Source organism: Varanus komodoensis, unplaced genomic scaffold (assembly GCF_004798865.1).
Source record: "Varanus komodoensis strain SLA01 unplaced genomic scaffold, ASM479886v1 scaffold3, whole genome shotgun sequence".
NCBI lineage: Eukaryota > Metazoa > Chordata > Lepidosauria > Squamata > Varanidae > Varanus > Varanus komodoensis.
Window position 1 is genome coordinate 57,228,267 of NW_025335761.1, and position 12,570 is coordinate 57,240,836.

The following is a 12,570-nucleotide window of genomic DNA, read 5'->3' on the forward strand; positions in this document are numbered from 1 at the left end:
CAGACTTGAGGGGATTACCCATCCTAGATGTTTCATTACTGGAGGGCCATTTTTCGTCATATGTTTTTGCCTATTCTTAATTTTTAATGTGCCTTCTCTTCTTTTGATAAGGTTTTATGGTACAGGCAGTCCTTTGGTTACAAGCAAGTTCTGTCCTGAAAAAACTGAGATTTGTTTTTAAGTTGATTTTGTATGTAAATTAGATCAAGAATAGCTGGCCCTTCACACTCATGGGAGTTGGAAGTGCAGGACCCCATGAAAATGGAAAAACCGCAAATATCTCTAGCCGTCCCCCCACAATTCACCAGTGCCTCCTCTTTGCCGCAAGAAAATGTCAGAGTTTTCCCTCTTCAGCTGGGCAGGGCAGGAAGGCCTGCTTTGGAGGTCTCCCTCTCTTTCCCTCCCTTCCTCCCTCACTCTCTCTGGAGATAACGATTTCCTGCAGTATTTTTTGATTGGTAAGGCTTTATGAGTTTGTTCCTAATAACAGTTTGTTCCTAACTCTAGTGTTTGTAATTTGGAGACTGCCTGTATTTGTATCCTATGGTATCGTATCATATCATATCGCATTATGTTTATATACTGCTGTAAACTGCCCATACAGTTTTGGCTATGGGGCAGTATTGAAATGATTTAATAATGATTTATTATTATTAATAATAATAGTATTAATAATACATCTGATAGTATATATACAATGGTAAATACTTGTGCACACATGCACATGGAAGGAATGAGTTTGAGCTTGTCAAAATTCCCCAAGCTTCACTTCAAAACACAGTTTGGCTTGTTCTCATTTTCGTTTGCAAACTGCTTTTCAGTTTGAATGGGGATAGTAAGTTTTGAACAGAGAAACTGTGCATCTCTGTGCACATTTTTCCCAAGTGCGCACTTTTCCTCATTGATTAACACATGTTTTCTGAACAATGCACATCTCAAAGTGCATATTCTCTCCCCTGACCCCATTCTGCATTTTTCAAATGCAACTGCAAGTTTGGGAAAGTGAGAACATATCATGAACAAAACGAACTCCCATTTGCACTTAGGGGTCTGAACGAGGCAAGTTGGAACTGCTGTGAACTGAAGAGTTCTCATCCGTCCCTGGCCTGACTTCTGCCACTGAAGCACTGCGCCACTGGGTGCTCCTCATGACTAGCAGGGCACCAGGACGGCGTCCCTCCCTCCCCACTGCGCAGGGAGAGTGCGCTTTGCAGATCTCAAGGGAAGGTCTGCCCATGGCCAAGGCACAGCTTTGCTGCACAGCTCGAATCAGAATTAAAAATGGTGGTTTCACTCAGCACTTAACAGAATAGTGTATTATCCAGCAATTCCCTTTTTGTGGCAAAGAGCAGTCTCTGAGGATGCCTGAAAAGTAAGTTCAATCCAGTTGAGGGTCTTGACTGCTGGAGTGGCCACTTGTGGATCACCAAGACGTGGACCACCTTCTGGCGGTTCTTTATCTTCATACTGGGCTAGGACTGGTTCGTACTTCAGATAAAGAACATCTTCAGTAATTGTCAGAAAGTCCTTGAGCAACCCCGAGGGTGTGGAATGGGCTTCCACGAGAGGGGGCTGAGGCCCCAGCGGTGCGGGTGTTCAAGGACAGGCTGGACGTCCACATGGTGGGCATGTCATGAGCGGAGCCGGCTGGTGCCGGAGGTCAGACTAGATGGCCCGGGAGGACCCTTCTGACTCACTCTGTTTCTATGTTTCTATATAACCCTTCAAATTGAGGACTGTCCCCTGTAAACAAGGGCCCATGACCACCTTAATTAAAACTACTGCTTGCCATTTCTGCCACTTTTATTTTCTGACATAGCATAGGATATTGGCATCTGAACAGTAGATAACACTTGTTGTATTATGCTAAAGGTTCCTGGCTCAAAAGTATTGGGATATTTTCCTTTTGGTTAGGACTGAGCCTACTTCCCTTTATATGTCTCGGTGGCATGGATTTTAGCTTTAGTTGTGCATTCTGCTCTGTATACTTCTAATTTTTGTGGCATAAGAGAGCAGGGAAAAACAGCTACAGATGTTTGCATGCCACTCTTTCTCCACCCCTGACCAGGAAAAATATTTCCTGAAGAAGTTTGTAAAGGTAGCATGAATGGAGAAAGGGATAAGGATGTAAACATCTGTGCAACTTCTGTTTCCTCCAGGAGAGCTGGAGAATGTGGAGGAAGGAAGGAGACTAAAAGGATGCATGGAGACAGTTAAACTTGTCAGTCCATGCATCTCCTGGCAAAGGTTTGCAGCAAGGAATGTGAACTGGAGGTAGATTGGACAAGCAACAGGCTGCCCCTGAAGAACATGTTTGAACAGGAACTGGAAGGCATACCTGCTCCTTGCTTCTGGGGAGTATGAATGTTTCAGAGAAATGCAGGGGAAGTATCTGGTCAGTTCTTCCAGGATTGATGGGACACAGTTCTGGAACGGTTCTTAAATCATGTCTTCTGCCTTGGAAAGATTTCTTTAAAGAGCGGTGGCAGGGCACTAGAGCAAAAAGGGGTGACGTGGGTTTATGTGTATGTTGCCATCAAAGTATAAAACACTTTACAAAATAAGACAAAAGGGGGAGGAGATTACAAACGGCATCGCAGTGGGGAAGGCATGTGAGTTGTTAGCCTAAATCTTTAACCATATCTTTACTGTTCCTAAATTGTATTTGCACTGGCTAGAGATGTTGAAGAAATCTGCAGTGGATTCAAACGAATTCAAATATCTATGATTCTGACCCACGGACTTGCAAACTGGCTTTTCCTGAGTCTGGATTCCACAGAATCACAGACCATTTTCCTTTTGCTTTTACAATTTTGCACAAAATGTAGTTGTAGAAAAATGTGAAAACATTTACACAATGAATGGAAATAACCATTTTCCCCATAGACTAAATCAGGAAAATGAATATTATGGGGAGATTGCCACATTTTTTGGAAGCGAATTTGCATTAAATGCATTCCTATGCATTTCCACTTTGAGTCAGTGAGCAGGTAAGCAAATGAAAGGTGCCAGAAAATCCACCAAATACAGACAAAATGTATAGTGCTATCACTACTACTACTACCAATAATAAAATCATGGTAACAGTGCAGAATAGCAAGAACACGCAGACCCTTCAAATCCCACATCTCAAACTTGTTGGGATATAAAACCCCCAAATATCAATTGGTGAATAAAGGAGATGTGTCTACAACACAGCATGGTCCCTGGGCCTGAGAGCCTTCATAAACAGAGAGTTTGCTCTGATTTTTGTTGCTCAGAAAGCCAGTTTCAATACTCCAGGAGTAATTGCAGTATCTGGGTTTGAGAGCAGATAATATTGCTTGGAGCGGGATGCCACAGCCCTTGGCCAGGAGAAGGAAAACTGCCAATGGTTTCAAAGACACCCTCACATTTCACAAAGTGCGCATCAATGAGATAATTTGGGGTTTCTGATTTTTCTGCAGTTGGTGCTGTCTCTCCCTGTCTCCCATGCCTGGCTTCTCTGTAAATAAAAAAGACAAGGCAGCAGAAATTGTAGCTCAGCAGAGTCAAGCCAGTTCGGTCTCCCTGGCGGCGTTTGCTTCCATGCTTCCTTGACGGCTTTGTCAGATCCAGCACTTAAGATGGCAGACGAGACAAAAAGCATCCACTCCAGCCGACAAGCGTAAATCAGCCAAGGCAGCCCAGGGCTGGCCGTCTGGTGAGGGCTGCGCTGGCTCCCTGAAGGCCTCTAACCCTCTGCTGCTTGGATCTGTTTGGCTTGAAAGAAATACATATAGGGAAATGAAGGGAGGAAATTCCCAAAGTCCCAAACTTCTCCACTCAACGCACACACCAGCGAGTGAGTGGCATGATTACCTTGGATGACAGGAGCTCTTTGGATTCTGTCCGTGCATGAGACTGGATTTGTTCAGCTGATTGAATTGGGGTAAAACCTCGGAGGCAAACGGGCAGCAGGAATGAATTAAATCCCTTTCCTTATCAACAGTATTTTGTGTGCTGTCTCCAGAATCTGTGTTACACTCCTGCCTCATTCACAAATGAAGATGCTTATGGCTGAAATGAAACCATTTCACAGTAATGTTTTGAACAGCACTAAACTTGCTTTGCCTTGTTTCTGCAGACTTGCTAAAATGCTCAGCTGGTCATTATGGGTCTCACACTCATTTCCTTTCTCTTCTCTTTTGTGATGTCATCCTATAGCTATTTCCGGTGACCCAGCACTGTGACCTCATCCTGTGCACTGCGTGATCTCTGATTGGGTGGCATCTGCCAGGTACCTAAGACGAGAAAGACTGTCCTGATAATTCTTTTAACATCCTCACTGGCATCATCACATACTCAAATCTGTGGGGAACTGCAGATGCTGCTGAGAGGATTTTCACTATTTATTTCATTTCTGTACGGCCCCATAGCTGAAGCTCTCTGGGAGGTTTACAACAACGTTGTAAACACTTGCGCCTCCACTGTGATGCTAATTCGTCTCCTGCAGGATCCCTGAAAGAGCAGTGTCGTTCTGTGCCATCAAGTTGCCTCTGGCTTGAGGGAACCCTATCAATGCAGGCCCCCAAAACGCCCCCTCCTTGCCAGCCCTGCTCAGCTCTTGCAAGCGCGAGGCTGTGGCTTCCCGGAGCGAGTCCATCCATCTCCTAGTCTTCCCCTTCTTCTCCTGCCTTTGACTTCCCCTGGCATGTCTTCTCCAGGGAGCCTCACCTTCTCACGATGTGCTCAAAGGATTGAGCAGGATGACATATATGTCCTTTCTAGGAAGGGAGAAAGTATCAGCAGGAAGAAGCAGTAGAAGCCAAACAGCATTGAAAACACTGAGGGATTGCATCTTGACGTTTTCAGGGAAGACTGTAGGCCCCACTCAAATTCCTAGCTTGACATGGCAATCAGAACAGCAGAGTATTTTGCACAGTTCTTTAATATATTTAATCATGAGACACTGTCCCATTTCTGGCAATCCCTCTTCACACAGCTGCTGGATAAGACAGAGCGACCATTGTACAATGGCCCACCCAAAGCTCTTTGGAGAGGCTTCTCGCGGGTCAGATACAGCAGGGAGGGAAGGGAAAGATTAATTGTAGGAGCTGCCTTTTGCTTACACAACTTCATCCTAACAAATAGATCTGACTAATCAACTAAGGCACAATCCTAACCATGTTTAAACAGAAAAAAAAATCCTCAGAAACCTAGCATGCTTCAGGCAGCCCTGCTGCGGGATGCTATGCTGGGTGGAGAATGCAGAGGTGCAGCAGGTTTTTCCTACCTAAACACACACAAAGTGCCACAGCCCTACCTAAAAGTCCTATTGTGCTTCTCTGGGCTTCGGAAATGTGACCAGAAATTGCACATATTCGTAGGGCTGTCTTCTTAGGTATATGGTCTAGGAACTGGAAAGCTGAGAATCACAGAATGCTGAACTCTAGAACCAATGTGGTGCTTTCCTTACACGAGGGGAACCAAGGAACCCCATTTTTGCTCACAAAGCATGCAAGCCAGTCCATCTGAAGTCCAAAACATGTGCATGTAGCTGCCGAAAATATTTGCCAGTTGTTGCGTGTGCTCACACTCATCTTGTTCCTGATTCCCTGTTCAGTTTGTGCACATTTAAGGAACATTCCTCAGCAGACGAATCAGTCCCCCCTCCCAAGTCTATTAAAGAAATTTGTACAAATTCGGGGAGATTTGCACAATTCTCCCATTCATCTCTGCTTGATTTGCACACCCTTCCTGCACAAGCCAAGTGAGCAGCAAAATGAGAATTGGAAAGCCAACAATATTTGGAAAATGCTAGCAATCTCAAGCAGATAATTTGCCTGTCCCTATTTCTGCGCTTGTCTCAGAATTGCGGAATGCACACTACCAGGAATGTCATCATAACCATTAAATTATTATTTTTTAAGAAGCATTCCTTTCAGCATAACAACAGCCCAGGTTCTTACAGAAATTGCATCACTGCATGAACCCTGCCACGGAAATGAAGATATCCCATCGTCTCCTGTGACTTGCTTTGATTTGGAGAAAGCAATCGTTCAGTTCCTTTAATAATTAAAAGGCATTTGAATGTTCTAAGCCTCAAGAAAGAGATAAGCTGCTTTCTTAGTACCAGAATTCAGATTGGTTTAATAAGGCGCATTTGTGGAATATGTCCTTGGTATTTAATAACACACAACATTTTGGATTTCTTGGGAAGAGAATGAACTCATAAAGCAGTGCATCGCCCCCAGATTAATATTTTAGCTTAAACAGTCTATAGAAGATAATTGTTGAGCTCTTGTTGTGAATCAAGATTGGGCTTGATTAAAAAAAATGAATGTAGGAAAAATAAAGCTGGCATTGCTTGCTCGGACAGATAAAATCCATAAGCATCTCAGCAGTTTAATACTGCAAGGGAGATGCAGAAAGGAAAAAATAGCTAGGGTGAAACACGAAACCCATAATTAAGGACTGCCTTACATTGCATGGAATGCATTTCTGGCTTTTTTGTTTTGTATCTTTTGGTTTCTGAAATCCCACCTTTGAATTTCCAGTGCCGGGATACAGATGTGTGATGCACACGCCACCCTTTTCAAATGATGAGGCTTTTGCCATGGCTCATTGGGCTGGAGGCCTTGCTGAACTGCATATGGATGGTCCATGGATGGGCTGAATCCTGCATCATTTGAGGCCACCGAATCGCTCTGGCCGGAGGCTCTCTCAGGTTCTGCAGCGCTCGGCCAGCTGACCTTGCTGCCTTCAAAGTGCTGTTCATGTTTTGCTAGGAATAATAGGGCTGGATCAAGATGAAGGAAAAGGGCAACTTTAACCTGCCCGGATGTCATCTCTAGCGACTAATTCTGACCAAGTCAGGCCCCATATACTGCAAAGAGGCCCTTTTAGAGTTTCTACGTATCTGAAAGCCATGGTTGCTTTCATTCTAGTGCTTAAGAGGACAGATCTAGGACTCCAGCAATCTGGGCTCTAGTCCCGCTCAGCCATGGAGCCAACTGGGTAAATCTGAGTTAGTCACAGACTCTCAGCCCAACCTCCCTTACAGGGTTGTTGTTGCAGGGATAAGACTGAGAGCAGCAGGAGGAGAATGATGTAAGCTGCTTTGAGTTTGTTAAAAAAGAAAAGGGCAGGATACAAATCCAATAAGTAAATAAATAAATCCCACGGCCATGACCTGACAGCAGAAAAAAATACAGAAAGGAGACTGTGTGACTCATTTGGAATTTCTGCCGCATTGTCTGGTGCTCATAAATGGGGCTACTTTGCTCCACGGCCATTGTTCAAGACACGGGCAGCTGAAAAATTGATGGAAGTTAATCCAATTATAAGCGACACATGAGATGATAGTGCTTAAACCTTTCAGCTGATGATGCAGGGCCCAGCTCTTCCCTTGCCCTTCTGCTTTCCAGATGTGGGCATGAAAACAGACAAAACCATCAGGTATAATCTGTAGGTGGCCGAGGGCAAAGGCCAGTCTGCAGAAGAGTTTCCTCTCCTTTCCTTTCCTCCTGAGCTGCTGCCCTTCTGCCTTTCCCATCAGCGGAATGCCACACACCTGGAAACATCCAGTGGGAACCCCACCTGGGACAGCACCATTTCTGGAGGCCACAGCAGGGAGGGAGGGCCACAGGCCTTGCTGACACATGTGGCCCTCGTGGGGCCGCCAGGTGGAGATGCCTCTTCCCCCTTTCACGTGATCATGTCCTGGTGTTTGGCAGAGTGTTTCACCGCTTCCTCAGGGGTGAAATGCTTCTCCTAAGACCTAGTTTCTAGCAACCAACCCCTGTATTTTTAGGGCAGGGGTCGGCTCCATCTCTTTGGCCATCGCACCTGTCCCCTTGCCTTTGGAGACCCTACGGAGCTTCCCCAAAATTACACCTGGCTCTCAGGGCCAAAGACATGTAGCAGAGGGTTGTGTGTGTGTGTGGAAAGGACACTTCCTGTGTGTGGAAAGCAAGCATGTCAGGGAAATGCGGGTGCCGCCACCCCAATCCACCCCGGCAATACCATCCAGGCTGCCAGAGCGCCCAGCAGGCACAGAGAAGGAGAAGGAAGGTTCCCGGATGGCTATTGGGAGGCGTCTCGCTTTCTTTATCGCTCCTAAGAGGGTTTGGGCATGTGGGTGATACGGTCACCGCACAGCGGTGGAAGCCACCGGCTCGCTAAGTAACTGATCATCCTGCTTACAGACTTGAATTAAAAAGCTTTGCCGATCCATCTTGGGGTCGGACAAAGGGCCAGGCGCTGGGATAAGCCCCGAATCGCCACCTGGCAGCCTGGCAGTTTAAAGCTCCTCTTTCCCCCTCGCCTGTTGTTATTCCCTCACCCCTCCCGCCCCCAGACCTATTAAACAAATGCTGCCATGCACTGCAGCCAGCAGCCACACAGGCAAGATGGTCTCCAGCACAGCAGTGGCAGGGGAGCCGATCAACGGAGCCACATCAGACAGGGATGGCCGCTGCTTCTTTAGCCACGGAGGAGGAAGCGGAAGGGCACCCGGGTCGTTGCTCCTGAGCCGCAGAGGCGAAAGTGCAGGAGGGAAGTGGGTGAGCCGCTCTGCCCAACTTGCTGCCCTTCAGGTGCATCGGACCACTGCCCCATCGCCCCGAGAGCCATGCTGTGGGGCTGAAGTGCAGGTGGGCGGCTCTGGAGCGGGGAGAGGGCAACCGGCTCCAGATGGGATTGACAACCCCTGAAGGAGCAGGCTGCAGCCTGGTGGTGGATCGATCATGGTCACCGTTGGACCAGGCCAATGCAGTCAACACGGGCTGGCAGCAAACCTCTCCAGGGTTTCAGGCAGGATCATCCCATCCTCCTCTCCTGGATAGCAGCTCCAGGCTGGAAGGGCTGGGCGAAGGGCAGCCCTTCCATTTCCTAGCCGCGCGTGTGCAGCCTCGTTTTCCACTGGTCTGTCTAAGATGGATGCATTGGCTGCCATGCAAGGATGCTCTGCATTGGCGGCTTGTGGCGGCTGCTTCCTTGTATTTATTTATTTCATTTTTATACCACCCAATAGCCGAAGCTTCCTTTTGCCTGTGAAGGGCCATTCTAGCCTCTTAAGAAAAAGAAATCTCAAAGGGATAAAAAGGCCATCATTGATCAGGGAAAGAGAGCCCCAAACAGGCCCTTTCCCTGGCAAATGGGGAGGGTTGCGTGCCGGATCTGAGGCTGGCGGTGGGGGGTGGCCAGGGCCAGCCTGCTCTGCCCCGTCCCCCAGTGTACGAGCCCGGGAGGCGTCTGCAGGCCACATCCTCCCACCGCCGAGCTCATCTGCAGCTGCAAGGACAGCTCTGCATTCCCTCTCCCCTCCTCACGAGAGCAGGTGCAGCAGCTGCGGCTGACCGCAGGGTGGCCCGCTGGATGCCCTCCTTTCCCACGGAGAATTGGCCAGCAGCCGCTCTGTGTTCAAAGCAACTGGAGGAGGTCTGAGAGAGCGAATGAGAGAGAGAGAGAGAGAGAGAGAGAGTCCTCTCCAGACAACTGACATGGCCTTGAGTGCCAAAAAGCAGCAGCTGTGGCACACCTGCTCGAGGGTTGGTGGGGGGAAGGCTTTCGGAAGGTGGCAGGTGGCGTCTCTCACCTGCAAGGCCTTCTGTGCGATGTGGGCGGCATTCACGGCCAGAGGGGGCCAGCCCTTCCCTCGGGGGAGAGGGCACGTTGAGTCTCACTGTACGGCGAGAGCCTTTGGGTGGGCTCAGGAGAACGACTGGGCAAAGAAACCCCCTGGGAGCAACCTCATGGGAGCCGGCCCTCCTGGGCTGAGCGGCCCCTGTGGCACACCAGCTGTGGATGAGCACATTCTCTTGCCTCTGCCACGGGCCAGTGAGGTGTCCTCAGCCAAGTCCCTTTGCCCCAGCTGCACCCCCATCGGCAATACGAGGGTGGCGACACGGAGGTAAGCGCATGTCCGAACAGGCAGGGAAGGCTCGGGTGTCAAGCAAGCAACAAGCAGCAACCACGAAGAGAAAGAGGCAGCCACACCTGGAGACCACAGTGGGGAGGGTATTTATTTATTAGATTTATATCCCTCCTTTTTTTTTAAGAACTCGAGGCAGCTTGCACCTTTCTCCTCCTCTTCCTCCCAGTCTTATCCCCACAACTACAACCCTGTGAGGCAGGTTGGGCTGAGAGTCTGTGACTGGCCCAAAGCCACCCAGTTGGCCCCTTGGCTGAGCAAGACGAGAACACGGATCCTGCAATCTTACCCAGGACCCCACTCTGGCCCTCACTGGGGTTGCCCAGGGGCCTCTTAAACTGGAACTGGCCGTGGCTGCCAAGCCTCTCCCCAGCCCTCTATCTTCCACCGAATCATGGCCAACCAAGACATTTGGTTGCCTAAGTCAAAGCAGCAAACGTCCTCTCCATCACCAGCTCAGTGTAACTAATATTCAAGGGCAACCAGGTTATTTTGACAACTGAGGCAGAAAACCCCTCAAAAAGATAATGGCAATGAATTAAAGAGCTTGCAATAGGCTGCCCTTTCAGGATATCCAGAGCCTGAGGCAGCCCTGAGGCCTCCTAGTGGCAGGGCCATGCAAGTGCCCCCTTACGTGCCTGATAGAGAGGGCTCTGGGCCATGAATGCACAGGGCTTTAATCTACCCCAAGACTCTTTGTTTTTCTGGCTGCGACGGAATACCCCGGCCTTTTAGCTATCAGGGCTACAATCCCATATCTTACCACTCACTTCCTCCAGCTTGATACCTTTTCCAGATGTGTTGGACTACAACTCCCAGCATGCTCCACTGGAATTTACCTGACTGTCCAGTCCCTGTGAACTCTGAAGAATTTTGAGTAGTCATCCTCTGGATTGTGCAATTTACGGCAACTCCCTAGCCCCTGATTGTCTGGCTCTTCATCTGCTTCTGCACCAAAGACAAGGCCTCTCCTCTCCTCTCCCCTCCTCTCCCTTCCCCTCTGACTATTACAGACCTGGGGAAGGGAACTCACCAGAAAAGAATTCTTGCAAGCCATTCCCCAAAGGGGAGAAGCCAGGATCATGTCCTGGGTTCTTTTGCTTGCTTGCTTGCTTGCTTGCTTGCTTGCTTTAATCTCTTGCAGCCATAAGACATCGGGGCAATAGTGCTGGAGAAGGGGGCAGAGAAAAAAGGGAGGTTTAACCCTTTCCCACTTCATTGTTTTCCTGTTGAAAATAATTGCCTCCCCAAAGAAATGGAGTCACTATTTATTTAAGCTGTTTCCGCCTCTTCCCAGAACTTGGATGTCTCATTTTCCCTGAAAAAGGAATCCACTGTTCTGAAAGGACGTGGGCTCAGTATATGTTCATTGTTGGCACTCTGGGTAACTCATGTCTCTTTGGGTATTTGTTCTGATTTTGTGTTTAGATTTTGATTGGGAGAACAGGGGAGTCCTGCCCTCTTTTCAGTCCAACTGTCCCTGTTCAGTGCTGACTCCACTCCTCTGGCAGATGCTAACAACACACACACACACACACACACACACACACACAGCGAGCGAATGAGCGAGCACCTGAACATGCAATGGATGGACAGATCCAGTGCATTTTTTGTAAGAAAAAAGGTGCTGGAACTCACATCTTGTTAATCTTTTATTTAAAAAATTATATATTCAGTTCTTAACATAATTTTAATTTATTGTATCAAGCAGCCCGCATGCACCGTTTTAATGATTTTGCCGCTGACCTGCTACGCTTGACAAGGCGATTCAAATCCACATGGACCAAACAACAAATTTTCAAAAGTTAATTTTAAAACTAGGAAAATCCGTCGAAAAAAGGTGCCGGAATGCTGTTCCGGTGCATTCTATGACAAAAAAAGCACTGCACAGATCTGTTGGTTTCATCTGCTCATTTTCCAATCTTACATTTGATTCATCTGGAACATTGCGAGATTCTTCTTAAAAGTTTGCATGAAAACTCAAAATCCCATTTGTACAAGTTCCTCCTAAAATGTGTGTTTGTATGCATGGTTGCCTCATGCATATTTATTTTGCAAATAATTACCCTAATGTAGTGCAATTCTGAATATCAGTTTCTTGATGTACACATATTTCTGATTGGGGAACTTCATTGCAAAATTCAGAGAAGTGCAAATTTCAAAAGATAACTGGGTTTTGGTTTGCCGAGTGATTTGAAAGCGTAAAGTTAGGCAAGTTGGCATTCAGAGGCGAACTGAACGAATTTCTCTCCCTTCCCCACCAAGCAATTCTATATTGTGCTGCCAATTATCAGTGTGCATTTTTAACATTTAGTTGTATTGTTTTACTATTTAAAACTGTTCTTGGAGGCCCCTTGGCATTACAAAGCAAGATAAACGTATCAAAGCCCATCAGCAAAAAGTATCCAAATTACACGTGCAGCTTCAAAGCCCTCCCCATGTTCCATAGTTAAGAAAGGCAGCTTTGTGCCTTGGCAAGATTTATCTGTCTTTGTCGGGAAGGGAAGAAACCGCAGTCCAGCCGCCGGAGCACAGGACGTGCCCCGTTGCTGCACTCGCCAGCCCAGCACCTGTCGACTGTTTGGAGGAGCATTGCAGACAGTGCCAGGTGTGCTGTTTGCAACGGATTTTATTGCTGGGCGTGCTGCAGATGTATTTTTAGGGTGGCCCAAGAC